This window comes from Perognathus longimembris, chromosome 21, assembly GCF_023159225.1.
Source record: "Perognathus longimembris pacificus isolate PPM17 chromosome 21, ASM2315922v1, whole genome shotgun sequence".
Classification (NCBI taxonomy): Eukaryota; Metazoa; Chordata; class Mammalia; order Rodentia; family Heteromyidae; genus Perognathus; species Perognathus longimembris.
This window is the reverse complement of record NC_063181.1, coordinates 39,014,962-39,042,034: the sequence shown is the minus strand read 5'-3', so window position 1 is coordinate 39,042,034 and position 27,073 is coordinate 39,014,962. Positions and strand designations below refer to the sequence as shown.

Below are 27,073 nucleotides of genomic sequence, written 5' to 3'. Positions count from 1 at the left end.
AAAATGATCCATCACTCTTACAGAAATACCTGACTGGAAATTCATATTCTCAGAATTAGTAAATTCTGTACTTATTGCACTATATATTGACAGAGAAAGAGAAAAGAAAAGCCAAAATTTTATATCTACATTGCCAATTAAAAGATGATGTTTTTCTTCTTAAGCTGTTGTGGGGCATTAAAAATGTGCGATGGTGTCTTGAGAATAGTCTTAATTGCAAAGGAAATAGGTAAATGTGTCTTTGGGAACGTGTATTTCTGTGGCTACTATCATTGAAAAAAGGCAGCAAACTCTAGCGTTCATTTCACTGTTGTTACAACTCCTGAGCCAATCACATTCTCATTCCTCCAACCTAAAAGAAGCTGCCATGTGCCTCTTCAGTGGAACTGTTATATCTATTGCAAACTGATCCATACTGAATAATTACTCTCCTGCCACATCTGACACTACTTGCCACCCATGAGGTCCCCTAAAATGGGGTTTATAACTGACATAGACCTACTTAGATATTTGGCAATTGAAGAGCTACAATAATGTCTCGAATCACAATATATTTTATACGTAAGTAGCTTTATCAAAACAACTTAAGTACTAATCATCAAAGTATATGATAGCACTGTTCACAAGGTAATGGATATTGCATGAGCTTTAAGCTAGACAAAATAATGTGTTTGAGAGCCCATTGTACATTCAGCCTCTAAAGCAAAATGGACCCTTGTGATTGGCTATATTTCTACTGGAACTTGTCCCTCTATCAGCAAATGAAGATATGATTTGCCTTTAATCTGCATCTTTATAACATTACCTTGGTTCTTTAATATTGCAGAGAATGTGAAATATATAACTGTAGCTCCCTTGTGCTCCCCCCCCGCCACCACCACCATGGCCATTTCCAAGACGGGTAGGGGTATGGACTGGTTTGGAGAATAGACTAAAATGCTTAGTTTTTCCAATTCAATATTTTAAAACAGAAACAATTGTTCTAGCAAAACTGCACCCAGGAAAACAGTATCATCAAGACTTTCATGGGGCTGGGAATATGGCCTAGTGGTAGAGTGCTCGTCTCGTATACATGAAGCCCTGGGTTCAATTCCCCAGCACCACATATATAGAAAACGGCCAGAAGTGGCGCTGTGGCTCAAGTGGCAGAGTGCTAGCCTTGAGCAAAAAGAAGCCAGGGACAGTGCTCAGGCCCTGAGCCCAAAGCCTAGGACTGGCAAAAAAAAAAAAAAAAAAAAAAAAAAAAAGACTTTCATGATTATTTGTGAGCAAGACATACAAACAAAAAGATCCTTACAGAGGAATGAAACATAGTTCAGAGAGAATCTCTATTTATTTACACTGCAAAGACCACTGGAGGAGAATGAAATTTTATAGAACGGATGAAAAGATGAGAAGGTAAAGGCAAAAACATTCCTAGGATTGCTTTGTCATAGGGGCTTAAAATGGGAAATTAGTTTGAAATGTAAGTGCTCTTATAGCAATGTCAGGGGCCAGGTTAAAGTGCAAGAGATATACGGATAGTGTTTGTAACTGGAAAAGACTCATCATGCTGAAGTAAGAGAAACTCATGATAGGAGAACATTTTTCTGTAGCAAAATAGTTCTGTGGAATAGAATTAAGGGAAAATTGGTGAACAAAAGGTTGCTTGGTGATCATTTAATTGTGAAAATATAAATCTGCACCTAATGATTGCTGTGATTCAGCTTTCAAACCTATTAGCTCTGCCATTTAACCAGACAACATATGCCCATTATTTTTTAGCATGGAAAGCAATTGCCATATGTTTCAGAGTTAGTGAATTGTGACTAGCAGGTGCATTTTGCCGTAATAATGATGAGGACAATAATAATATCTTTAGCTGGAACTCTCCCTCCATAAGAAAGGACAAAGTGGGGAAAACATGATTTTTTTTGGTGTACTTGAGAATGGTAAAAAAAAAAAAAGCCAGTCTAAGCAAATTAAAACATCCACCTTCAATAGTCACTGTTGTACTTTTTTCCTTCCTTCAGTTAATTTTCTCTGAGTTCCAGTTCTACTCTATTTACATTAACTTGATGTGATTTTTAATTGACTTTTATGTCAAGTTCCTTCCTATTGATGACAGATGCTCAAAAAATTTCTAAAAAAGATCTTTCTACCTTTTAAAGTATTTGAATCTTACCAAACAACAGTGTTGAAGAGGTGAGAGAGAGACAGTGTTCCTCTTTTTCTTTTCTTTTTTGGTGCTGGTCCTGGACTTGAACTTGGGGCCTGGGGGCTGTCCCTGATCTTTTTTTCTTCAAGGCTAGTGCTCTACCACTCAAGCCACAGCTCCATATCACTTATTTTATTTGAAATTATATCAAGTATTTATTTTGCTATAACAGGGTTAAACCAAAGAGAGAAACATGTCCAGGAAATGGGAGTTATAGACTCCCCTCTTTTCCCTTTAAAAAGCCAGGATTCAGAGCAATTAAGTGACTGCTTCTGCCCCATAAAAATATAGACACCTGTGAGTATGTTCTCTGGCAAAGCTGTCAGCCTTAGTAATATTAAAGTAACTGCACCAGTAAAGTGTCACTAATGTGTCACTGTCAGTATCATTCTGTTGGACAAAGTAGTCTGTCAGGAGGTCAAGGGCTGGATAAGGAAGACAGATAGATGAAACAGGGCTGTGCTACTTATGGCATGCACCAGTTCTCATGTAGAATAGGTTCCCCTCCCCTTGTCCTTGGTATATCAGTGTTAGGTAGATCTCAGTGTCCTTTAGGAAGTCATGTTTGTATCTTGTAGCTTGGTTTACATAATAGAAGCATGCTATAGGCTGAGAAAGGGAAGAACATATTAGTATAGGGAACCAGATGAGTTGAGATAGAATCTCAACTCATTATATCAGTGAGGAGAAAAAGAAGGAGGAGGAGGAAGATGAGGAAGAAGAGGAAAAGGAGGAAGAGGGGGAGGATTAAAAACCATAAAACCCCTCTAATTCTCCCAGGAAAATTTGCTTCCTGTGTAGTAGCCATCAGACTGCCATACTACAGCAGCTGGAAATAGCCTTTCGTGCATCTAAACATGCAGTGAGATGTGAGCCTAGGCAGAACCTAGCTTTAACAGAAACCTGGAACAAGTGATTGGAGACCCCAGCGCTTATTCTTCCTGATAGGCAAAAAGTTTTCCCAAATCCTGTCACAACTCCCAGACAGACCCTCAGTGACTTTATAACCACACCGTAATCTGTCTCTACACCTGTGTCTGCTGTTAATCTGCTAACCATTTCGAGTAACAGATTTTTACCTTCAACATGTCTTGAAGAAAAATCTGGCAGTTTGCCCTGTGTTTGAAGAAGAAAAAAAAAATCAGGCCCCTTTTGTTTCATAAGGACATGAGCCAGGCTGACAGCAGTTGCTTTTCAGGTTTGGCATTTCCCACCGAGAGGAGGCCGTGGGACCACTGAGGCCCTGTGGTGACAGAACTGCCTTGTGTCTCCAGCTTTTGTTTGGAATGTCAATAACCAAGAAATTGTACATTGGAGGGAAAGAAATGCTAGAAGATATGTATTTGGAAAATATGGATTTCAGAAGACAAATGTATGTTTTCACTTACAGTGGGTGGATATCTTTTTGCTTGTGTGTGTAGGGAAAACAAGTGTGGGTAAGGAGATTTTTTTTAAACCTTAATTACATACATATTTGATGTCAAGTCTTAAAAAAATTCTTCAATGATATCTTTCTTTTTATATTGTAAAGGTGATGTACAGAGGGGTTACAGTTACATAAGTCTATACTTACGTATACTAAGGAGTACATTTCTTTTCACATGGGATTACCCCCTCTCTTTTTTTCACTCCCCCATCTCCCCTTCCTCTTTTCCCCAAGTTTCAACGTTCATTTCCAACATAGTGTCTAGTAAGTATCACTGTTACATTGTAGTTTACCCTTTGTCCCACTGTTTTTTGTGATTCCTCTTCCTTTCCCCAAATCAGATAAACTAATGTAAAGATAAAGGGTACAGAAATAAAAAAAAACAGTGAGCAAAGGGATAAAAACAGAGGAAAATTGAAAGAAAAAAGAATAACTCTAAACAGTACACACACACACACACACACACACACACACACACACACTTACATACAGACACACCTCTTGTTTCTTTCCATATTTTGAAGTTCATTTCAATTAGAATCATTTTATATGGTCCTGTGTACAAAGCTATTGAGATAGTATGAGCCTCTGCTAGGACTGCCCTAGGTGTGTACTATTACTGGCCATAAAAGAAATGCAAATCAAAACTACATTGAGATTCCAGCTCACCCCAATAGGAATGGTCATTATCAAGAAAATAAATACTAACGGATGCTGGGGGGATGTGGCCAAAACTGAACACTACTGCACTGTTGCTGTGAATGAAAACTTGTTCACCCACTCTGGAAAGCAGTTTGAAGGTTCTTCAAAAGACTGAACATAGAGCTCCTCTATGACTCAGTAATTGCACTCCTAGGCATTTACCCAAATGATCACAAAGAAGGCCACACTAAAGCTACTGGCATAACTGTGTTCATTGCAGCATTGTTTACTATAGCCAAGATATGGAACCAACTCAAATGCCCCTCAGTAAATGAATGGATCAAGAAAATGTGGTATGCAGACACAATGGAATCCTATGCTTCCGTTATGAAGAATGACACCACCCCATTTGTAAGGAAATGGAAAGACTTGGAAAGATATATTAAGTGAAGTAAGCCAGACCCAAAGAAACATAGGCTCCATGGTTTCCAATGATATTTTTTGAAATGTAAAGTATTTGTAAGACTTAGGTTTGATAATTAATGCAAGGATAAGGAAGATATGAGAAGATCCTTCTGATAGACTGGTAACATTCTGTATAAGTTGAAACTATGCAGTAGTAGAGTATTCAGGCTTTTGTTTGGATAATTATACTTTTTTTTTTTTTACAAACTATTTGATCTGAGACAAAAAGTCATTGGTTTTGAACTGCAATTGATTTAAGTGACTACATGATATATCTAAACACATGTTTTAGCCCTACCATGACTTTTTAATGACTTTTCCGTTTAATTTAGTTTTTGGAAATTGATTTGCCCTTTAAAAATAATATCAGCACTTAAAGTAATTTTGCTTGCTTTTTGTCTGGGCCTTAACCAAATCTGCTCTCTCAAGAAACAACTTCAAATAGGCAGCTTTTCCGAACTGCAGTGTGTCAAGTAGAAATGGCAGCTATGATGACAAGAAGGTTAATGTGGCCTTGGAGGGAGACTGTAACACAGAATCCACTGAAAGCCAACTTTTGTCACCTGCATTTGCAGACACAGTGGAGAACTGGCTGTCATCCGAGGCAGGGTCATTTTCCCAAGGTGTGCAAGCTGGAGAGTTGTCTACTTCACCTTCCCAGTGGCTGCTCAGTTTCTTTCTCCTACCACCTGCATGCCTATCTGCTTTTTCCCAGAAAATTGTTACTAGTTCTAGCCATTGCTGTTTGAAGCTAGGGCTTAAAAGATAGGTATCTAGGACAGGCACAATATCTCACACCTGCAATCCAGCCACCTGCAAGATGAAGATGGGGAGGAACGTGGTTTGGACAAGCCCAGTAAAAAGGTAGCATTATTCTATCTCCATCTATAAGTGGGATGGTAGCATAAACCTGGCATCCCAGCTGAGCCGGAAATAGAAACAGGAGGATTTTGTTCTAAGCTAGTTCTCGCAAAAAATAAGAAACTCTATTAAAAATAACTAAAACAGGGCTGGGGATATAGCCTAGTGGCAAGAGTGCCTGCCTCGGATACACGAGGCCCTAGGTTCGATTCCCCAGCACCACATATACAGAAAACGGCCAGAAGTGGCGCTGTGGCTCAAGTGGCAGAGTGCTAGCCTTGAGCGGGAAGAAGCCAGGGACAGCACTCAGGCCCTGAGTCCAAGGCCCAGGACTGGCCAAAAAAAATAAATAAATAAAAAAATAACTAAAACAAACAGACAAAAAGTCGTGGTGACATAGCTCATGAGTAGAGGGTTTTCTTAAGAGAGTGGCAGGCCCTGCGTTTAAATCCCAGTGCTGTGGACTCCCGCAAAGATGATCAGTAGTCATTGGCTCCTCCCACCTCATCACTGTTTCTTGTTGCATCAGATGGCTAATAAGTACAGTCATGCCACTAGTTCTTTTGGTTCATAGAGCAATGACAAAGAGATGAAACTAAACTTTTTTTTTCTTTTTGCTTATGTTTTGCTTATGGCTAATATTGTACTGCTAGAGTTATAGCTCTACTTCGGGCTTCTTTGGTAGTTCATTGGAAATAAAATCTCCTGGAGTTTCTTGCCCTGGCTGGCTTCAAACCATTATCCTCAGATCTCAGCCTTCTGAGTATCTGGGATTGCAGAAATGAGCCACTGGTGCCCAGCTCCCAAACTAAACTTTAAAACTTAAATATTCAAGGAGATAAATGGAGCTCTCTTTCAATTTCCTGGACACTCAAAGCCCTACACATTTGCATTGTTTTGGTTAGTACTAATTATCTGGGAGATGCTGGGAAAGGACCTGTCCATGCTTCTGGGGTTCTCTTAAAGAATGGCAGCACTACTCTTTCAAGTTTCTCTGGAAGTAGCAGCAGTGTTTACTGAAGTACATGCATATCATTACAATAATCTTAAGCATCTTTTTTTTTTAAATGTTACTTGCCAGGTTAAGTGTCTAATAAATTACTCCCACCAGCGTTGACCTTCAAGTTCTGGTTCTTGAGTTAAATGTCACTATGTCAGATCCTTAACACCTGCTTCATGTACCAAAGGGGAATGAGAAAGTTTGGGCCAGAGAGGAACAATCAGCCCACACATGGACTTATTTTAGATGATGAAGCACTCATGTCCATCTTGGTGCAGCTACTGATATTGCTTGGAATACATTTTTTTTTTAACTTTCATGCTCAGGGATCAGTCTCAGAAAGCCTTGCCTCTCTCTTCCCTTGCTTACCTCATTAACCCAACATTGAGGTGTCACATCAAATTTGAACACCATCTAGGCATTCATCCTTTCCTTCACTATCGTGATTTCTCTTCTAGGAATGTTAAATATTATGTTGGGACCACTTTCATAGCTTTGCATGTGCATTCACACTGAAGTCTGTTTAAGTAAACTGAAGTTGTAAGTGAATCCTAAATATCTTAGAAGCAGAAGAACGTGCCCACCTTTCATCTTTATTCATTGACATGAATGTGTTGCTAGTATATATACAACATATCCTTGGTAATACAGATACAGAAATAGAAGAATTATTTAAGTTCTTATGTCAAAACCCTTGGTGTTATCTAGTCCTAGCCCTCACTTTATAGTAGTAGAAAGTGAGTTCAGAGTGCACAATTATTTCATTCAGTGTTCATTTCTTAATTCTTATGTTCACTTGGACAGCACATTGTATTGAGCACCCACGTACTTGGTGCTGTGCTAACCACTGAGTATATAATGCTGATTGACATCGAACAGAAAAATGGTCCTTCCTTCTTGGAATTTACTGCTTCGTGCAGAGAGAAATAGAAATCCATTCACCACAAAAGATTACTCTTCAGTTGTGCTAAATGTGAATGATAGGAGCCAACTGCCATGAGAATTTCACTTCATTACAGAGGTCAGGAAGTCCTATCTTCAAAGAGGAGATCTTGGATCAGAAACGCGAAGGACCAGCAGGCACATGCAAGCACACGGAAAGAGAGGAGCTTTCTGGTCCCTAGCCAGCTACATGAAGAGGTGGGGTGCATTCAAGACTCTGAAGGGAGGCAAGGGCAGGTGAAGGAGAATGAATACAGCAGGGGAGGGGACATAAGATGATGACGAGAGGTATCCGGAGCCAGCTCCTGCAGGCTCTGCAGCCATTTGAAAATGTGTAGCTGGTAATCGAGAACATTAAGATCATAGAAATATCTGAGACCCAGAGGGGAAGGAGAAGGAGCCCAATAGCATATGCCTTTGGGGGAACCATCAACTGCAGAGTAGAGAAGAGATTGGTATATTGCAAGATCCAGAAGAGTGAATGAAGAATGAGCCAATCAGGAAGAGTGTCTTAAAGTGCTTGCTAGAGGTTCTGGCAGCCTGGAAAGAAGGGAACACTAAAGACGTCCCCATCTTTTCTTCTTTCCTCCCTAGTGAATTTTGTGTGCAGTACTGTGAATTTTCCCTTTTCCTAGACAAAGGGAACAGAGGCTAATGATCCTCGTTTCCTGTGGCTAAATCCTTTTTGCGTTGCAAGCTCCCAATTGCTTTGGGCCTCACTCTTGGCTTTAAGGAGCCCATTATCTAATCCATGGAGGATGCCAGCAACATGCAGACAGATGACATCCTAACAAAGAGCCCAGGGAACCCCAGAAGTGCTGTGAATGGGGCCGCAGCTGAGGCCATTGCTTACCCTGGGAGCCACTCACTCACTGAGGCACCAGAGGAGCTGGGCCTGTTGGGGAGCAGATGTAGCACTTCTTTCCAGGAAGATCTGCAGTGAAACAAGCGTTATGCAGCGGTGCCCACTGGAGTCAGTGAAGCCCACTGTGATCGCGAAGGTACAGCTTGTCAGGACAATAGCACTGCAGAGGTGCAGAGCATTTACCACCTGCATACAACTAGAAAGAATTCACAGTTCCATCTGACCAGAAGCGTTATCAGAAAGATACATATCTTGCGGGGAAGAAATGAGCTGGGCCATCCTTTTGCATTCTGGGATCTTCATTAACATCACACAGTGATGGGACTGCTCTCCTGCACTGGTCACCAGGCTTACCGTCGGTGGACTATTTTACTCTATGTGCAAATCTTTAGAATCACCCAGTTGCTGTTATTGATAACTCTACTTGAGGACCATGCCAGCTGTCTCCCCCGCCCCCAAGTCCTAACCAGATTAACTTCATCTTTGAGCAAGCCACCATCCAGTTGCTCTACATATCATTCTAGGGCACAGCAAGCCCTCCTTCCACGGTGGCCAGTGTGTGTCAAGACCCTTGATGGATAGCACTTCAATAAAAGTGGAATCATAGTTACTTCTGTTGCTATTGGCCTAAGGTAGTGCTCTAGAGTTCTACAGTAGACACAGGGCCATACAAAAGGGGAGTGTGGTAGGAAGGATTTGGCAGCTTCTGAGGATTCAAGAGAATTAGGGTGCTATCTCTTAGGGAGATACAGACAAAGGCAGGTAAGTATAGTTTTCAGTCATCCACAGTCTGTAAACAGCCCTCTATTAAAGTTCATCCTCCTCCTTTGAGTCATTCTTGGGGTTTTGGTATCATCCCAGTTCAGAGGCGCACACTCAGTTCCATAGAAACCGCTGTCTTGTGGCTCCTTTCATGTTTCTGGTGAGCAAGTGTGAGGGGAATGGGGCAGCATATGGCCTGGGTGTGGGCACTGCACAGAGTTTTATGGTTTGACTTGAGCAAGAGATGAAAAAATTTGTCGAAGGTTGGATGGAAGTAGAAGATCAGGATTCAACTAAAAAACAGGCCTTTAAGGTTTCCTTTTTCCTTCCTTCCTTCCTTCCTTCCTTCCTTCCTTCCTTCCTTCCTTCCTTCCTTCCTTCCTTCCTTCCTTCCTTCCTTCCTTCTTTCCTTCCTTCCTTCCTCCCTTCTTCCCTCCCTTCTTCCCTCCCTTCCTCCTTCCCTCCCTCCCTCCCTCCCTCCCTCCCTCCCTCCCTCCCTCCCTCCCTCCCTCCCTCCCTTCCTTCTTCTCCTCTTTAAGGGTTTTTGCTAGTATATTTTGGGCAAAGAAAAAGAAGCAGACAATAAGGAGTGGCTGTTAAAAGCCTATTTCTTTTCCCATGACAAGGATCTTTGAAAATTCTCCTGTCCTATGCTACAACTCCAAAGTGTGTTTTAATTAATCAATTTTGTGAACATATTCTAATTTCTTATTTGATATTAATACATTTCTGGGTTCTTGTTTTCTATAACAGAGCTGGTGTTGTTAATGCTGGGTGAAAGCAAAATTCATGAACTGTAGCCATCTACATGCATGAAGAAGTACCTTTTAATTAGTCTATTCCATTTTAGTTATAAAGTGATTTTTTAACGTCAGTCTTGAGGCTTGAACTCAGGGTGTGGACATTGTCTTTGTGCTGTTTTGTTCAAGGCTAGTGCTCTAAATTTGAACCACAGCTTTTTGGTGATTAATTGGACTTTCCTACCATATATGGCTTCAAACCTTGATCCTGAGATCTCAGCCTTCTGAGTATCTATGATTACAGGTGTAAGCCACCAGCGCCCGGCTCAACGTGATTTTTCTAAGCATCGGATAAGTGAATTTTTATGTTTCATTTTTAGTTATTGAATTGTCTTTTAAGAACCTGCCATTCCTCCTAAAGCTTGGAAAAACAGCCATTTCAATTATAAACTAATTTTTAGGTTTTTATTTCATTCCATGTATAGCACTTTTAGGATGCCAAGTTTTAGATGTGTAGTTTTAACTTGTTTGGCTAAGCTAATGTTCAATTTCAAATATATGTGAATTGTCCTAGTCATGTACCTGTCCTTTTTCCTCTCTTCATTGGAAACTGGTACAAAGAACACTATTATTTAATAAGAAAGATACTTGCTGCTTTGTTTCTTTTTTATTAAATTCAGAACTGCCTGGGGGGAGAGATTGCTTCCTTTGTGAATTCAGTAAGCCACAAAATGGAAAGTATACACCAGAGCGTTTGTGTCTCTTTCCTATTAACCTTGAGAAGAGGTGAAAGGAAGGTGTGAGCAATGCTGTTAGATGTTTAAATGTACTTTCATTATTTTTTTTATTAATTTGGCTTAAGGGTTTCATCTGAGAAGTAACTCCCTTGATTTCCATTTTTAAGAATGTTTAAGTTTTTCTTCCAAAATAATGTATTTATTTTCTTGAAATCCTTTGATAAATCACTAGATTTTATCTTGGTGATACTTTCTTTGGTATAAGTTGGCTATTTATACCTATATCACATAAAGCTTTATGACAAGGGATGGGCCCTTTCACACACTATTTTTTTAGAATAAAAACTGAAATGACAGCAGTTCAGATCCCTAAATTCAAAAGGGATTATCCAGATATTACCAAACATTAGAATGTTGGAAAAATATCTCTTAAATTGGCATATTTTACTAGTTTGAGCCCTTTAGGAAATGACTGTCATTTTTCATTCCTGTCTTAAGAATTATATTTGACTAATTTAATAAAATTCCACATTTTCATTTCTAATCTAAGACTTTAGGGAAGCTAGGGATTTAGAAAATTAGTTCATGGGTTCAATAACCATATGGCACTCTAGATAATCTGGTCAACTATGTGAGACCAGCTGCTCTTGAATTTCTTAAATACAACTAGTTTAGTATCTTGCCTAAAATGATTATTTTTCTTACGGTCTCATTATTTCAAAGTCAAGTAGTATGCTAGCAGAAAGAGGTAATTTATTTTGTCAGCCAATTAGCTCTTTATGAACCTGAGTGGTTACATACTACCATCCCAAACATACAAACAAACTCAGCTAGTTTTTAGGTGAATTATTAGAAACTAATAATAGAAGATCTGGGATTAGATCCTAAGAGTTCCTTGGTTTTACAGCAATGGTGAAAAAGAAGCATGAAATCAAGATTTTAGGGAAATGTCCCTAAGGAAAAACAATAGAAATTACTGGACAACCACACTAAATATGTATTTTTACTGCGACAGATCAAGCATCCATTAGAGAAGGAAAGGCAAGCAACCCCACCCTTGAGTGGATGGTTCTTCTCTGACAGTTCTAAATTTCAGGGGATCTATGCCAAACTCAAGACCTGCATTAGTCAGTGAACTAATTTTCTTTTTGTCCTACACAAGTATATAATCAAGCCAGCCTTCACCAAGCCCATGTAAAGCTCCATTTTGCTTTTTCCCTTCTATCAGACACATCCATCCTTCTTTTGTCACCATGAAACCACAGCTCTATTCCACCCTCTACCAGCTTAGTGATCTCTTTTCACATAGATATGTACCTCATTAAATCTCACCACCATTCTGTGGCATCGGTAATGTCGACATTTTCTCTTTAAGAGAAGCAAAGTTTAGGGGCACTGCTTAGTTATCTATGGTCACCCAGCTAATTGTACCACCTGGGAATTAATTCAGGTCCTGACGACTCCCTCAATCTGTTAACTGTCTAAACTCGTTTCTTTTGAGGCAGCCATTACTTCACAGATATTTTGGGGTCTCACTGGAGGGTTAGGGGAGAATCTTTAACCTGAGCTAACAATGTTTTCCTATTGTGTGTAATTATAGCGAAGCAATTACCAATTCCATTTAAATTATCTTAAAGTGATGGAATCAAAGCTACATCTTTGATGATTACACTGGGGTGGAGGTTAATGTTCTATTAATGCTGTGTCTGTTGTAGCTCTTTGGCCTTATCCTGAAGACTTGAGCTATAGGCAAATTCTATATCTGGCACTGTACAATCCTTTCTTATCAGATGCAGGCACCCTACTCTGCCCAGGAACAATCCAATTTAATACATATCCTTTCCAGTGAGTCTCTAGAAGATTGTCTTTACTGAGAGTCACTGCCTAGACTTTTCTAATAAGTCATAAAACAATAAGAAACACAAGAGAGTGTTTCAGTATTTAACTGATATAAGGGAAAATACAGGTGGCAGAGAAACTTGATTGTATGGAGCTGAGGAGAAGGGACAGTTTGTGATTTTTTGGTAGAAGGCATAAGCTTATGTCTTCCTCTCCGTCTCAGTAAGGTAGAAAAGAGTTTTAAGAAAGAAAAATCAAAGGGCTGGAAGAAGCAAGAGAAGAAAACAAAAGGGTTGGAAAGATCTTTGTGAGATGAGAAAGAATAGAATCCAGTCTGAAGTTAAATTGAATCTAATTATACTCAGGGACAGGTTGAAGTAATCAGAAGAGTAAGGTACCTAATTATAAGGTAAGCCTGATAACATAGATAGCCCAGTAAAATACAAAAATAGGTAGGTTAAAAATAGAATGTTTTTATATTAATCCTAGAGGAGTTTAGAGTGCACATTTAAGATAAAAACCTAGAAGGGAAAGTATTAAAATACACTTGATGAGGTATGTTGGTCTTGAAGTAACAGGAAAGTCTAGCCTTGCATAATGAATGAAGAAGTACCAACTTCTCGATTTTTGGTTTTATAAGTGCTTCTGGATGATAAGATTTTGATTATTAAGGAAGAGTTTATAAAAATAATTAACCCCAAACAAAATCATGTTTTTTGTGTGTCCTTTTTCATTCATTTCATTTCTTAAAGAACATTTCTCAGTTACTTATGTTTTTGGGTAAAGCCAGTTGTTTGTTGAAAAAGCTCCTTGTGGGTTTTCGCCAGGAATTCTGCTTTGCTTTCACCAGGAAATCTGGGTGAGCTTTGTGTGCATAGGGGCGCTCCAATTCCTTACTGCAGAGGCTCTGCCTGACTTGGTGATTAAGACCCTTCTACCTCTTTGTGGTGGTCCTCAATGCTGGCAACAAGTTAGAAGTAAAGTCGCCATTTCTCTGTGATTGGTTGAGAAAAATGTAAGGAAGGAGAGTGCTCGTTAGTAACTGAAGACTCTTGTGCTGTCTTCCTTCCTATGTTATCAGTCACACGCTCTGATTTTCCTTTCATAAATACAGATGGAAATTTTCCAGGAGGTTCTGTGGCACAGGTGAGGAAGGAGAGGGAGAGAGAGATGGAGAGGAAGAGGAAGAGGGAGATGGAGCTTTGGTTGGACTGAACCTCAACTCTTACTTGGTATCCTTATAGCTGTGAGGTCCTCAGGAAAGATTCCACAAAATCCATCATCCTGCCACCACCCAGCTTTCCCTTGAAGTAAGTCCCTATGAGAAGAGCCCTGTATAGCACTGACCGTGGCTCAGCGGTCCTGATTTCAGGGTTCTCTGGCTGGAGATAATTCCACTAAGGGTCACCCTCCCCAATCAGGTGTCTGGAGTCTATCCTAGACTGTCAGCATCTTGGTTTTCCTAATCTTGTAACTTATTTAAAAATCAAAACTAAGAAAATGAACAACAAAATTCTATCAAATCCTCAAAACTCTTCTAATGGCATTGCTTCTTTTCTATATACATTCAACTTTTCATTCAAAATAATCACTTAAAAAGCAAATTCAATTTGAGATATATTTGTGTATATATATATATATATATATATATTCCTATTGTCCCAGAACATTCTAGTGATTAGTATTTATTCCTATGAAAAATGCATTGTTTGGTTTTTTTTACTATAGACAACTCTCTAGACTTCTCAGGATTGAAGCATCATTTGCTTGTGGCACTATATGCAACATGGTAGATTTCAATACAGTAGCTTTGAGCTTACATTTTAAGACATTCTTGGCCATTGTAGGACTGGGAATGAATATTTCAATTACATGTCTGTTGTTCTCTATCACCACGGATTGATGGGAAAATAGATGACACAGTTTTTTAAAAAATTCATTTTCCTTGTTTTAAAATTTTTATTGTCAAGGTGATGTACAGGGAGGTTACAGTTACATATTTAATGAGTACATTTCTTGTCATACTTGTTACTCCCTCCCTCATTTTTCTCCTACCTTCCCTTCCTCCCCCAGTATCCTACCCCCTCTTCCGTGTTGTACACTCACAAGACAATGTGCTAGTTTTAGCATTCTGGGATATCTGACAATTACTTTCCAATGGTAGTCATGTTTCAAAACTAGGTCCAGAATAAATACAAGTCCTTTCAAAGCATTTCAGTCATTTTCTTAGTGACAACTATAAGTTTTCAGCACTTTCCAGAGAAAGCTATTACGGAATATGACAAAGCAAACTATTTTCTCTTCTATTCGGTGAGAAATAGTAAGACATAAAGTAAAAAGCCTTTGTGTTTCCTTCACAAGCTGTGTTTTCTTTGCTCTTGAGAAATCATCCAATAAGAGAAAAGTGAAAGGTAGTGAAGAAGGCAAAGTGGAGAAGCTGGACTTAGTTGATTGGTTTAATTGAAGCCTAAAGTACTGAAACAAAAATACAGTGATTATTCTTGCAGCTGCTAATGAATAACGGCACATTTTGAACAATGTTGTTGTATAAACACTGGGGTGATAAATATCAGAGGAAAGTTAATGCTTCTCATCAGTTGTGCATTTTCAAATAGTGAAAATGTCTCTAGCACTCCCTAAAACGGTGAAGGAAGGCAGCTCATTATTCTGGAACCAAATCAAATCTCTGGTGTTTTCCTTTTCTATACTGGGTTCAGGTATATTTGGCTTTATATAAAATCTTATGAATAACTCTATTTCTAGAAGCTGCTAAAGGAATATAATAATAATTTTAAATGATTATTTTACTTTTTAGAATGAGAAACTACAGGTTTAGAGATGTTAAATGTACCATAAGGGCAAGAAGCAATGTGCATGGCTGTGGTTCATCTTAACCTGTACACTGTAAATACACAGGGTGCTAGAGAGAAGCCTTGGGAATTGCAGGATTCCCTGCAGAAGGAGATACCAGTAGGGTAAAGAGTGGAATGGGGTTTGCAGTTTTGCATTTCACAGAGAAAGTCAAACAATTTGGATTCAAACCAGGGGAAGAACTGGAGGTGTGGCTTAGGTGGCAGAGCTGTAGCTGTGAGCTAAGTGCTGAGCAAGAGAAGGTCTTGAGTTCATTCCCTGCAGAAGGAGATACCAGTAGGGTAAAGAGTGGAATGGGGTTTGCAGTTTTGCATTTCACAGAGAAAGTCAAACAATTTGGATTCAAACCAGGGGAAGAACTGGAGGTGTGGCTTAGGTGGCAGAGCTGTAGCTGTGAGCTAAGTGCTGAGCAAGAGAAGGTCCTGAGTTCATTGACATGGTAAACTGAAACTCCTTTGTGTTGCTCTTTAAAGATAATTAAATATTAAAAAGATAAAGATAATTTAAATTATCTTTAAAGATAATTAAGTGTTAAAAATATTATAGCAAAAATGAAAACAAGGGAGAGCTAGCTACTGCTAGTTCATGCTTTTTGGTTTAATTACTCAGGGGGCTGAGACCTGGGGAGGTTGGTGGTTTGAAGCCAGCCCTTGAAGGAAAGTGTGAGACTCTTCTACTCAAAGAGAAAAGCTGTCAGTGGAGCTGCGATTCCAGTGGGAGAACATCAGCTTTAAGAGTGATCTCAGGAGTGGGGCTGCTGGGCCACAGGGAAGCTCTGTGTTTAGTCTTTTGGGGAACCTTCACACTGCTTTCCAGAGTGGTTGAACAAGATTACTTTCCCCCCAACCATGTGGTAGTGCTCTCTTTTGGCCACATCCCTGCTAGCATCTGATATCATTAGTTTTCTTGTTAATGGCCATTGTAACTGAGGTGAGAGGGAATCTCCACGTTGCTTTGATTTGCATTTTTTTTGTGGCCAGAGATGTTAAACATTGTTTCATGTGTCTATTGGCCATTCCTACTTCTGAGAAGTCTCTCTTTAGCCATTTATTAATTAGGTTGTTATTTCCTTGAGGATCTTTTTTAGGGAAGGTAGTTTTTTTTAGCTCTAAGTATATTTAAGATAGAAGGCCCTTTTCTAATGCATACCTAGTAAAAATCTTGTCCCATTCTGTGAGCTTTCTATTTATCTTCCTAGCTCCATCCTTTGCCATGCAGAAACTAGAGCTTCCCATTGACCTAGCAATCCCACTCCTGGGCATTTATCCAATAGACCACACTAACGATACCAGCACAATCATGTTCACTGTAGCATTGTTTACCATAGACAAGATAAGGCATCAACCCAGATGCCTCCTCAGTGGAAAAGTGGATCAAGAAATGTGGTATGTATACACAATGGAATTCTATGCTTCCATCGGAAAGAATGATATTGCACCATTCATATGGAAATAGAAAGACTTGGAAAAAATTATATTAAGTGAAGTGAGCCAGGCCCAAAGAAACATAGGCTGCATGGCTTCCCAAATGTGGTAATTAGAATGAATCTGTAAATCTACAAGTAAACACAATGGATGGCAAAAGACAAAAATTATACTTGGACATGATAAATTAAACTTAACTCTAAACATTCACACAGTGAGACCAAAGGAGGGTATTCTTAGGAGAGGATCACAAAGGCTCTATAGTTATATGCATAGAACCATATAAAATGATGTTTAGTGAAAGGAACTGCAAGAAATTGAAACAAGGGGTTTGTTGTTAGTTTGCTTTTTTTGTTTGGTTTTTCTCCGCTGTTGCTGTTTTTTATTCCAATACACTTTGTCTTGTGGGTAAGTTTATCGTTTGGGAGGGGGGTCGGCAAAGGGGAGTGCAGAACAAGTAGGACAAAGGCTGAACACACCCACCACTGGATACTTTGTTGAAAATGAACTATACAACTTGTGAGGGGGCTGGGAATATGGCCTAGTAGTAATGTGCTCGCCTCGTATACATGAAGCCCTAGGTTCGTTCAATACCTCAGCACCACATATATAGAAAAAGTTGGAAGTGGTGCTGTGGCTCAAGTGGTAGAGTGCTAGCCTTGAGCAAAAAGAAGCCAAGGACAGTGCTCAGGCCCTAAGTTCAAGCCCCAGCACTGGCAAACAATACAAAACAAAATAATTTGTGAGGGAGAGCGTTTGAGAGGGAAAACCTGAGAAAAAAGAGGGAAGAGTGTGACACTGGTTTAAAAGAAAAGTATTAATTACCTGACTTATGTAACTGCAGCTCCTCTGTATATCATCTTTACAATAAAAATAAATAAAAGTGTGTTTTTGAAGCTCATGAAGTCACACCCTTATTACTGTCAAATGAAAACAAAAACAAAACCCAAGAGGAACATGGGAACTAAATTCCATGTGGGAAGAAAAGCTGAGGAGAAAAAACATCCCTAAATAGTGTTAGTATTTTCACTGTGAATACCCACCAACGACCAGCAGTGTCTCAGACAGGCCCGTGCCATTTGGAGCAGAGCAAGGAGACAGCGCAGTGCGTTTGTGAAGTTGTTGACTAGAACCCACTGTACAGAGGCATTTCTATGTTTGCAAAGGTACCCCAAGTGACAGATCATTACTCGTGTTGAAATGATAGCATCATTCATGTTTTAAAAATAATTTTCTGTTTTATTATTCAAAATTTTATAAGTAATTATTATTTCTAAGTAATTATACAAAAGGGCTTCACTTTAATATGTGAGTTTCAATGGACTCATCACCTCTTTTACCATTCTTCCCCATCCCACTCAATCACTTCCCTTTCCTCAAGTTACCTGTTCCATTTTCACATCTGCACATTGAATATCTTAACTGCATCTGCCCATCCTACCTCTCTCCATCTGTCCACTCCGCACTTCTTGATCTATATTTTTTTTTCAAATTTTTATTATCAAACTGATGTACAGAGAGGTTACAGTTTCATACGTTAGGTATTGTTGATCTATATTATTTTAAATAAAAGTGTTGCCCTTTTGTTAGATAACAGCTTTTTGCTTGTCCCTATGCTCCTTGAACCATCGACTAGTTTGGGAAATTTTCATTATATAAAGAAATGCAAAACTTCCTAAGATGTTTTACTTTCTACAAAGCCAGGTAAGTAAATATGTCTTTAGGGTATAGCTTAGGGATTTTAAATAGCATGATATTTGATTAAAAAAGTCATACAATAAATAAAGGTTCTTTATGTTAATGCTGAGATTTAAATTATTTGAGTACATTAGATTTATATATATACATATATATGTTGACTTAGAGATTTGAGTCATGCTTTATAGCAAAAAATAATTTTCCCATCGATTTTACTAAAATGTTTCCCAAGTTTCAACATATAAGTTATTCATTGTGGAACAAAAAGGGAAATCCTTTGTGATAAATCAGATGACACTCTGAGCTGTGGATCTTCTTATACATTTTCTGGTTTTGTTTTTTTTCCCCAAATCAGCATTGTCCTTGTAGACCCATACAGGAGTCACCACACATAGAAGTGACAAGGTAGCCCTGATTCTAATTGTTTTTGTGGTTTACAGTGACTTTTTCCAGGAAAACAAAGAGAATGGCTAGCAGCCAATCTACTTGATGTCCTTGAGGGGTGAAATGGACTCCGTATCTGTCCCTTTCTTGTCTAGGGAGAGCCTAGCTCCTAGAGAGAACTCCTCTGTTTGGAAATGGAGTTTCTGGATGCCAGGCTAGTGTCGGTTCCCCAGCATCCCCTCAGTGGTGGAATTCACAAAAGGACCTTGGAGTCTGTTTGTCTGGGCTCTATATTTTCAGAATTCAGTTCATTCACATTTTCTTCTGAGGACTTCTCTGATTTCACATTGGCTCCAAATTGGAGATAGATCCCTGCTTGAGAAATGACACTTAAGAAAGAAGGAATGTATCTGTGCTATAGAGAGAGGCCCTTCACCGTAGATTTCTCCTAGGCCATCGTGAACATCTGTAACACGTCGGCTTGCACGTTGGGGGATGAAGAGTTGGGAAAACTTGATTAATGACTGGAGCCTAAACAAAACCCCAAACCAGGTCTACCTGGGTACTGAGACAACGCGGAAGCTCCTTGGCCACACCAGCTGCGGCTTCACTTCCCCCCTTGTGGGTTCCACGATTCTCTTCCCATCCTTCAGGCAACATTGACTGTAGTGGATCTTCTGCAGAGTCAAGCACACAATCAGATATGGAGATAAATGAATTCCTGGATTGGGTTTCTGGAAGAACTTCCGGTGCCTCCTGAGAGTTTGGAAGGATGCTTCCGCCCTTTGTTTCAGTTTCTTTTCTCCTAGGTGTTACTTTGAGGACAGGTAACTAATCACCAAGGACATCCTCTGGAGAACCAGAGATAAGTATGTCATTCTCAACAAGCCTTTCTTAGAAGAGATTTCCGGGCTTCCAGGAGAAAGGATAGTGTAAGCGATGTATGTGTATGTTCAGGGTTTCTGTCACTAGTGATGGTAGGGGACAGATAGATTGACTTAGAAATAGGGGTCAACTTTCTGGTGACCCTTCTGTGGACAAAGCCAATCAAAATTAAATCTTGGGGGAAAGGAAGATTTGAGTACAGAAACATTTACTTGAGCCAATGAAAAAAATCAATGTATTGAGCTGAGCGTAGTAGTATGTGACTGTAATCCCAGTTCCTTAGATGCAGAATTCAGGAAATTTTTCAGTTACTGGCTAGCTGGTTTGGAAAGGTAGGGAGACTGCACCCTGAAGCAACAGGCATTGTGCAGTGTTGTACCTCTGGTGATGTTGCAGCTATGTAAATGGTGTAAACAGAAGAATATCTGTCCCAGGCTGTCCCGGCCCTATTAGGGGGAGGTGTGGAGGGGGGCGAAATCAAGCAAAAAGCAAGACCATAGCTGAAAAATAAAACAAAAAACAAAAACTGGTTCAAATATACTATTGTAAGATTTCTCAACAATCTTGACCTGTTGCTTCTGGACAGCAATTGAAAGTAAAATGAGCCTGGGTTCCTAACTCCTTGAGATCACCAAATATAGTGGTTTGGTTTGAGGCTGATAATATTACTGAACTCCAATTTCCCCCATCTGAAAATAAGAAAATAACAATTAGAATTACCTAACTGGTTAGTAGGAACATTGAATGAGAGGACCTGTTTTGGTTTGGTGTTGGCCACTAGTTCCAAAGCTTTCTATTCAACTGAAGATCATGCAGATCTTTCTGATTTGCGTGTGTGTGTGTGTGTGTGTGTGTGTGTGTGTGTGTGTGTGCGTGCACACACACATGGGCCTCTTTGATTATTCTATTTAGAATATTCAATATTTTGCTTGTGATTGTGAATGAAATTTTCTTTGGTTCAAAGAACAAATACGTGGGAGAGCAAAAAGAAAATGTCAATAGAAGTAGTGTCTGCAGGTGTTATAATTATGGATGGGGTAACATTAGAACAATGAGCCAGAGCCACATTTAAAAGCAGTCAAGGAAAACAAGCAGTCGAGGTGGAAATTTTTTCATTATGCATATTTCTTGGCAACTTGATTTAATTATAAAATGTTTTATATTCAGCATTATCTGCCCCCATATCTTGCTTTTCTCTGTATTCTGTTGTTTGTTTTTTCAAAGAAAGGTGGCATGTTGGTAAAGCTGGACAACTATCATACACTCAGCTAGAGGTAGAAAAGACAGTCTTTCTGACACTTGGTTAATGATTATATATAAAAATAAAGACACACTCCACTGCTGTCTGTGGTAAAAGCACATGCTTGCATATTTTCTCAAGCACAGGATGAGACTATTTTATACTTCTTTCCCACACTTTGACTCTCTTGTCATCTTAACATGGCTTGAGGAAGGTGAAGAGTGAAGGAAGAAACAGCTAACTCCCACTCAAGAGACTGTCTTCATTCCCAGTTTGCATGTCTGTAATCACAGCACTGCCGGATTTGAGGCAGGAGAATCCTGAGCTCATGGTCAGCCTGCTCTGTGTAGCAAAATCAAGGCCACCTGGGTTACGTAGTAAAAGTCAATCTCAGGAAAAAGAGGGTGGTTTGGGGAAGGAAAAGAGAAAGAGGGGAGGATACTCTTTAGTTACCATAAACAATGCAGAAGGCTGAAGTCTCAGTGTAACTGGGGATGTGTGTGTGTGTGTGTGTGTGTGTGTGTGTGTGTGTGTGTGTGTGTGTGCCAGTCCCGGATCTGGGACGTAGGCCTGGTGCCATCCCTGAGCTTTTGTGCTCAAGGCCATTGCTTTACCACTTTACCCACACCTCCACTTCCAGCTTTTTAAATTAGCTAATTGGAAATAAGTCTCTATGGACTTTCCTGCCTGGGCTGGCTTTGAATTGTAATCCTCAGATATCAACCTCCTAGGATGACAGGTCTGAATAGCTTTAAAAAGTTCACTAGTATCTTTGGTTACCCACTTAGTACAATATTTATTGTGTAGAAAAGAAAAAGAACCCTTAGAAATGTATATATATATATATGCAACACTCTGGAAATTAATATTTATATATTTCTCTCTATATACTTGTAATATATACATATTTCTAAAAAGCCATTAAACTCAAAAGATGATAGTACAATTTTTTATTTATTAATTATTTGTATAATAAGATAAGTATTCTATGTCATATATATGATCAGGTATAGTAACATACATGAACATACACACACACATATAAATATACACGCATACATATTGGGTGGGAAAGAACTTTAAAAAGACATCTACTTCAATAGCATATTTGAAATGTGTCTGTTTATATGTTTTCTGTATGTCCTATAAATAGAACAACAACCACACCAGGCTTTTATTATTCTCTTCTCTCTTGGTCTCTCTTTTTCTCTCCAAATATGTAGGTATATAGTATACGTATGAATACCATGTTTATAGTATAGATACTCAATATTACGTTCATAAGATATGTATGCCCTTAGACTTGCAAGAAAATCCTATTATCATAAATCATTCTAGAAGCCTGTACTTGTAGTTTGTTTTATAACTCTTTCTGGGTCATGTTTATATCACATCTTTACTCAGGACCTTTCTCCCAGTTATGATTGTTTACTTTTAGCAATGCTGAAATTTGCACTCAGGGCGTCTTGCTTGCTCAACTTGCTGGCCAGCAGTAGTCTACCTCTGGAGCTGTGGCATCAGCCCTTTTGAACCAAGAGCCTCAGGATCTCAGTTTCCTGAGTGGATAGGATTACACGTGTGAGTCAGCCTCTGGCCAATAGGAGAAGCTTCATTCTAGGCGTTTTGCATATGTATTAGAGTTTTATTGGCACCAAGGCTGGCACAATGGCAAGGATGGTAGATGCTTTGCCAATGTACTTAACAATCACATTCAAGGAAGCATCACCCGGCTTCTCACAAAACATTTGAACAACTCACTGGATTGAATAAGAAACCTGATCTCACCCCAGATTTAATCTTATTTTGCACATAAACACCAAGTGCTGTTTCCACAATACTAGCATATTCTAGAATTTCCCAAGAAGACAACATTTTCCTGTGGTGTGTTCAGAACTCCTCCAAGAGATGCTCAACATTTCAGAAAATCACATGCCCAAAGGCAACAGTGCTGTGGTAGTTAAGAATGCCAACTAGATTATCAGTGTGCATTCAAGCCACGTTGTTACATTACCACGAGGAAGGTTATGGATGTTAGTGTGCCAATATGTTTTCTAGTGTAGTTTCCATTTGAAATACCTATAATTGTATGTTGATTGAATATCCCATTTTATTTCTTTGATATTACTTAGGATATTTTGATCTTTGAAGCATGCGTACGGTAGGTAATATGTTCTATGGATTTAGCTTTGTAGATGAGATAACCCATTGTAGAACATTGGAGGAGTGCATAAGATGTACCAATAGGAATCAACAAGAAGAATGGGCAAGCTATGCTATCAGGTTAAGGCAGTGTGCTTGAGAGGGCTGAGAAGCAGGAGCAGAGAGCGAACTCCTGGGGAAACTCACCACACCAGCTGGCACAAGGAGAACTCTGTAATAACCTAGTGTGTAGTACTATTTCCATGCACTCAGTGGCACACGCTTTCATTTCACTATTCCCCTGGGCTGGGGAGCCAGGTAGGGTGCACTCAGGTGTGGCATCTGAAAGCTTGCCCGGGGAAGGATCTGCTTCCAGCCTAAGGTGGTCTGACCAGAGTTCAGATCGTTGAGTTCTCTTGCACAAAAGATGTCCATTTATTACTGTCTGACAGCCACCCTTGCTTCCTCTCTGTGAGCCTTTCCAGTATGGCGTCTCTTTCATGGAAGCCACCAAGGGAGACCTTTGTAAGCAAGGTAGGCAGCGCAGTCTCACGTGTCCTCCTCGTGCAATTGACTTCCATCACCTTCGCCTCATTCTCTTGGTGAAAAGGAAGTGCTAGACTCCATCCGTTTTCAAGGACTTCACTACTAAGATGCAGCGACCACTGGGGAACGTTTTAGAGTGCATTCACCACACCCAGCTTGCTTCCAGTGCCCAGTGCCCAGTGTTGAGGGGAAGGGATGAGCTCTTGGGATCCCAGTGGTCGCTCAGTTTAGTAGGATTTGACCATAAGTCATTTTGTTCATGATATTGAAGGCCATTGTACTCAGAGAAGAGGGAAACCTGGCTGAGGAGAGTAGGATCAGCTCAACACGTCTCCTGAGACTACAGGAGCTTTGTTGGTTCCGTGTGCATTTTTAGGGCTTTCTGTAGCATTAGAATACCATGATATAGGAGGGCACCATCCTCATTTCAGGAAATAAATAATGTTTTTTATCCTCATGCTCTTTCCAGTTCCCAGGCTATTCAAAGTTTGAGCAGGATCACATATTATTGGAGAAGAGTATGTTTTAAGTGTGAACATTATTCTCTTTATGAATGTTTATTGAGCATCTACTGCATGCTAGCTGGTGTTCTAAAAGGAGGGCAGTGACTCTCTCCTCATGAAGCATACTGTAGATGCCAGCCGCCATTTCAGTCACCCGGGGACTTCCATTAGGAAAGATGAAGTAGACAGTGTGAAAAAATAAACATGGGTTTGGGAAGAATGCAGCTACTGATTAAAATTATATTTCTGTTGGGTGATGTTAGCTCACAAAAGCTACTCTTGCATTCTTGATTGCTTCAAGTGAACAACTGGGTCCAAGATTTTCTACCTTACAGAGTTTGGGGGATGATTAAAAGAAGCATCTATTGCACACAAGTGATCATTATTAAATCCCTTTACCCTGTCACATCCTTCAGAAAAACAGATCATTAGAATGTTAGCTATGAGGAGAGAGTTTGATATTCAACCTGCTCTACAAAGTTACACAAAAGTCATAAATACCAACTATATAACTAATCACCCGGGACACAATCTCTTTGGTTATGTGCAGTTTGTTTTTATTGTTGTTATATAGTCTCGTATATTCTCAGGATTTCTTGTTTATTATTTTACTATGACTAGCACACCATAATTGCCCAATTAAACAAAAGACTTAAATGACTCAAAGGAGTATTTCTGCTTGGCAGTGTGAGTAATATTCTCTTTGAAAATATATGAATATTGATATAAATCAATTGAGTGGAACATATGTCTGTTTCCATTTTAAACAAATCTAGCATCATAAACTTTAGGCCAATGTTTTTCTTTTTTCTCTTGGGTTTTTTTTTTTTTTTACAGGTAGGTGCAAAGTGAGGGAGTAGAAAGAGAGGGAGGGGCCACAAAGGCAATGAGCTATTCAGTGCACACTGTGTAGGAAATGACCTTTGTAACTTGTGGACAGAAGGAAAAGGGGGGGAGGGATGAAGGAAGGGATGACAGTGTCCAAAAACCAGAAATATACTCAGTCCCTGACTTATGAGAGGGTAAGCACTCTGTGCAGCCAGAAAAGTATTCAGATGGAAGGTTAGGAGATAAGGAGTGGAGTGTCACAACTATGACTCAAGTTAGCAAATGTTCACTTATGTTTAAATCATCAGACATTTATTCTACACACTCTTTTAAGTTTCTGTTCCCAGCTCTGGCTACTGGAAGCGTAGTTAAGGATTATGCATGTAATGTTTGTCAAAACAGTTAATTACTTTTCTTTTTGAGAAGTTGAGCTATTTAAAAAGTTTTTCCTTTATCTGAAGGATAAGCAGAGTAGCTTAGTTACATAATTCTGTTCATTAAGAACATGTAGTGTGGGTTAATATAAAGTAAAATCTTCTCAGACACCTCAGTGCACTTGGTTGGGGGGCATTAGCAGAGTTATCACTTATCTCTGTTGTTTTGAAGTATCCATTTTCTATGATATGAAAATGAGTCCTACTCATAACAAGGAAATAGTGTTTATCTTTATTTAAACTCTATAATATTTTGAGAAAGTTCTCTTGTTCTGCATATAACAATCGAGGGGTCAATGTTATTTTCTTGTCTAGAAAATTATTACTATTATTTTCTTATCTAATAAATTATTAAGCCTGCTGCCTGTGAATCATGTCTGTAATCTTAGCTATCAAAGAGGCAGAGATCTGGAGGATCACACTATGAGGCCAGCCCAGGCTAAAAAGTCCACTGGATTCCAACTCCAAAATGACCAGCAAAAAACAGAGATGGGGGCCTGCCCCGAGTAGTAGAGCACCAGCCTAGCCAATGTGAGGCCCTGAGTTCAAACACAACTCACCAATTTTTATACTATATTAATTATGCAAAATAGTTGGTTTCATTATGATACTTCCAAAATGTGTATAAAGTACTTGGATTGTATTTAGATTTTGAAAACAAGCAGGTCCCTATCTACTTAGGGCCTGGTAAACTTTTTATATTCAAACAGCAGTAATATATCATTTTGAATTTTTTTTTCAATAATATAAGGAACATTTATTTTCCTACAAATTCTTAGGCCAACATGGTCAGCTGTCGTTTTGAGACCCTGTGTAAAATAAGCGGCAGTGTTGTGATACACTTTGAGCCTCTGAAGGTAGAAAATTATAACTGAAGCAAATTATGGAAGGCTTCTTGTAAGGATGAGTTTGGTAATTATAGCTCCTGAAGTGTTCTAACCAGAATCAACAGGCATCCACACTCTCCCCAGGGGGAGGAGTCTGTGGCAGTGTATCAGAGCCTGAGCCAAGGTTCCTCCTGTCCCTGCAAAAATGAATGAACATGTAGAGCACAAACCCCTAGGATCCTTTGAGACCCATGTGTGTATTTTAATAACTGCTCAGGTTATGGCTTAATATTTAAATGGTTTTAATGTCTTTTGGAATATGTGAGCTGACCATTACATTCACCCCTTACTGTTTACCTCAGAATAATACAAGTGATGTTTTTTTCCTTACATTGTCGATGACACCATTCAAGAGAACAGAGACAACAAATAAGGACTGAAAGTGTAGAAGGAATTGCAGAGAGAGAGAGAGGTGGAGGAGGAGGAAGGGGACGGGGAGGAGGAGAAGGAGGGGGAGAAGGAGGAGAGAAGAGAGAAAAGAGAAGGAAGGAGAGAGGTCAGAGGAAATAGAGTGCAAACAAGGAAGGGAACTTTAAGAATCATTATGGCTTTGTGAACATGCCGATGGGGAGGGGGAGGAGGAGAAGAAGGGGGAGAAGGAGGAGAGAAGAGAGAAAGGAGAAGGAAGGAGAGAGGTCAGAGGAAATAGAGTGCAAACAAGGAAGGGAACTTTAAGAATCATTATGGCTTTGTGAAAATGCCAATCGCTTTATCAGTTTTATAAATGCAATGCTTGAAACATACGGAGTTTTCAGATA

At 39.4% G+C, this 27,073-nt stretch overlaps 1 protein-coding gene and 1 long non-coding RNA gene across 3 annotated transcripts in view; one reads left to right on the top strand and one right to left on the bottom strand.

Moving 5' to 3' along the window:
- Positions 1–27,073, top strand: part of Nrg1 (neuregulin 1) — a 969,466-nt gene that overhangs the window by 187,086 nt on the left and 755,307 nt on the right. The window lies entirely within an intron of this gene.
- Positions 4,335–16,674, bottom strand: LOC125339442. Its single transcript, XR_007208536.1, has 3 exons — positions 16,637–16,674; positions 16,600–16,601; positions 4,335–4,459 (listed from the first exon to the last, which is right to left on the bottom strand). It is a non-coding gene; the product is annotated as an uncharacterized LOC125339442 (long non-coding RNA).